Source organism: Cyprinus carpio, chromosome B14 (genome assembly GCF_018340385.1).
Source record: "Cyprinus carpio isolate SPL01 chromosome B14, ASM1834038v1, whole genome shotgun sequence".
In the NCBI taxonomy this organism is placed as follows: Eukaryota; Metazoa; Chordata; class Actinopteri; order Cypriniformes; family Cyprinidae; genus Cyprinus; species Cyprinus carpio.
The window spans coordinates 689,970-693,358 of NC_056610.1; the positions used below are offsets into that span (position 1 = coordinate 689,970).

At 40.3% G+C, this 3,389-nt stretch overlaps 1 pseudogene; it reads right to left on the bottom strand.

Moving 5' to 3' along the window:
• LOC122139553 overlaps window positions 1–2,904 on the bottom strand; it is a 27,483-nt pseudogene extending 24,579 nt beyond the window's left edge.
• Between the last annotated feature and the right edge of the window lie 485 nt (window positions 2,905–3,389).

The following is a 3,389-nucleotide window of genomic DNA, read 5'->3' on the forward strand; positions in this document are numbered from 1 at the left end:
TGATTATTTATAGGTGTTTTCCTCCTCTTGAGCCTGATTGGTAAATGGTGTAATCACTAATGCTGAAGCTGGGCATGTTAATCTCCCATGCATGCTCCTTCCTCCTCCCGAAATTGGTTTATGAAACATCACTTATTCATAAAATCAGTTGAAAAATACATGGACCGACAAGACTTACCTTGTGGAAGCCGAGTTTACCCCCCCCCCTTGTAGTCCTGCGATTTGTCTCAGTTTATAAATCAAATAACATTGCTGAAAAATTGATGCTAAATGACTAACAATAGCACTGCACAAAACTGTGCAGTGCCAAAAGTCGCAATAATGGTAATCAGTATTCAATTCCCTTATATTTATGTATGGTAGACCGTTTACTACAAACCCGATTCCAAAAAAAGTTGGGATACTGTACAAATTGTGAGTAAAAAAAAGGAATGGAATAATTTGCAAATCTCATAAACTTATTATTGTTTTTCACAATAGAATAGAGATAACATATCAATGTTGAAAGTGAGACTTTTGAAATGTCATTCCAAATATTGGCTCATTTGGATTTCTATGAGAGCTACACATTCCAAAAAAGTTGGGACAGGTTGCAATAAGCAATACCGGAAAAGTTAAATGTACTATAAGGAACAGCTGGAGGACCAAGTTGCAACTTATTAGGTCAATTGGCAACATGATTGGGTATAAAAAGTAGCCTCTCAGAGTGGCAAAGTGTCTCTTCAGAAGAAGTGAAGAGTGGGCAGAGAAGTCAGCCAATTCCCCCAATTGCTGCGGCGGAAAAATATGGGAGCAATATCAGAAAGGAGGTCCTCAGATAGAAAAATTGCAAAGACCGTTTGAAGTTATTATCATCTCTAGTGCATAATATCATCCAAAGATCAGAGAATCTGGAACAATCTCTGTGTGTAACTGGGTCAAGGCCGGAAAAAACAATACTGCCATAATGCCCCAAAAGGTGATCTTCGGGCCCTTAGACGGCACTGCATCACATACAGAGAATGCTACTGTAATGAAAATCACAACATCCGGGCTCAGGAATACTTCCAAAACATTGTCGGTTGATCACAATCCACCGTGCCATTCGCCGTTGCCGGCTAAATGCTTATGTACATGTGTTATTTTGTGTTTCAGTTGAGAACTACATTTTAAAGCACTGTTTCTTTAAGAAATACGGTGATTCTTAAAGTTTGTATGTAATGCACTTTGCAGAAAATGTGCTTTTGCCTAGCAAGTTAGTATTATTTTTTGCTGATAGGGTTGTTGTTTTGTTTGTTCCCACCCTCATGTGTGAGAGTGTGATTCTGATTGGACGAGATGAAAAAAAGGTGAACAGAGAGGGACGCACGAGAGTGTTGTTCAGATGGTGGAGAAGAAAATGTACATGTAAACGCTGTATAAGTTGTTGAAACTTACATTTCTTCATATCGGAGAGACTAAGGACATTCATGAAAGTGTATGCACGTTACTCTGCACGAGTATAAGCCGGTTTTCTTTTGTTAGTGTTGAGTTTCAGTCGTTATTGTGAGAATACACGATAGATAATCGGACATTCAGGTACACTGGACTGCATTAAAGTTTATTTTGTTTCATCTAACGAGTCTTGCTGGATCAACAAAGACCCAGATAGCATTCTAAATCCCCGAGTGATTTAGAATACCTCTGGCGGCGTGGGACGTGATCAGCTCAACAGCGTCATGTGAGAGAGAGAGAGAGAGAGAGCGCGTGTTCGAGCTTCGGAGGAGTCTAACGAGAACGCTGATAATCAAGGAATTCAGGTGATCTTATTTAATTTTATTTGCTCATTAGAGTGAAGTGGCCATTTGTTGTTTCACGGCCTCAACGATCTCTAGCAACGTCCAGGCCTGCAACGGGGAGGGGTTGGGACTTGTGAGGTGTGTATGTATGTGCGCGCACGTGTCTATGTGAGTGGCCACTCAAACGTTAAAACTGGTACTGTTTCAACTATTGTTTGTGAAACGAGTATTTATTGATATTATGTTTATTTGAGATATTAAGGAAGTGTTGAACTGTCATAATTGGTTATTTAAAGTGATTGCATATTTTCTTCAAAGGGGAAAAAAAGACACAAGACAAGTGTATGGTTTAATTTGAAGTTTATTGAACATTTGACATTTAAACATATATTTTTCACATTTATTTATTTTGTTTTACTGTGTATAAATAAACCTAAAGGTTAATTTTGTTATACTTACCCATTTGTGTTGATTGAAGTCATTATACAGTGACATTTCCTAGCTGACATAGGGGAGGATATCATTAGTGCATAGTCGAGAGACACTTTAAGAACCCGGTGCGCTGCTCTGGTTATAATCAGAGCATAGGGGCGCTACACAATTTGGGGGCTCGTCCGGGATCATTATTCTCTCCCTAAAATCCTGAATATTAAGATTAAGCATTCAGTAGAAGAAAAGGGGACTTACTGACTATTCTTTCAAAGAATCAGAATGGCGTTCAAGAGTGATTCACTTTTGTCTGTTGAACTTTCAAACTGGTGCAAGGAAGCTGTAATTGAGGAAAGCCATGCTATCATGTTAATGGGAGTACCTGCAACAACTGATGTGGCATGTATAGAAGAAGCTGTCGAAACTATAAAAGCAGTAGGCAGAGTGAGAGTTAGAGACTCTAAAAAGGGACAAAGCCAGATACTGTGTTGATATTGTGTGAATGCCGTGAAGTAATAGATCCTACCCGCATTCCAGCTGAGTTGCTAAGAGCCGAAGGGGGAGAGACGTGGAGGGTCATTGTAGCACCTGTTGATGTACCTGCATTCGGGTTTTCTGAGAAATTGGCAAAATTTCTGCATCAGGAAGGAAAATCCATGACTGACTTGGAATCTTTATTCCATTCAACCAGTTCCAGTGCTGGTTCACCCGAGTCCATTATACGTGCAGTCGGGGACCTCCTGGAAAAAAACAAAGCCTTTTGGAGACTCAAATGCTTATAGGCGATTGCGTATGTTTTCTGGTACTATTCCTACCCCGTCGGGAGAAGAAAATCTTGAGAATTGGATGGAACAGGCCAGATTAATGACAGCTGAATGTGAGTGTTCGGAAAAAGAAAAGCGGCGACGGATAATGGAGAGTTTGAAAGGCCCTGCTCTTGACATAGTGAAGGCGGTAAGGTTTTCAAGTCCTGAGGCTAGTGCTTCACAGTACCTTGAGGCTCTAGAAAATACCTTTGGAACCTCTGAATCAGGGGAAGACCTTTACTTTGCTTTTAGGTTACTGAGACAATTCCCTAGAGAATCTCTGTCTGACTTCCTGAGACGAATAGAGAAATCGTTGACAAAGGTGGTGCAAAAAGGCGGGTTGATGTTTCACATGATGGATAAGGCGAGGATTGAACAGCTAATCAGAGGTGCTGCT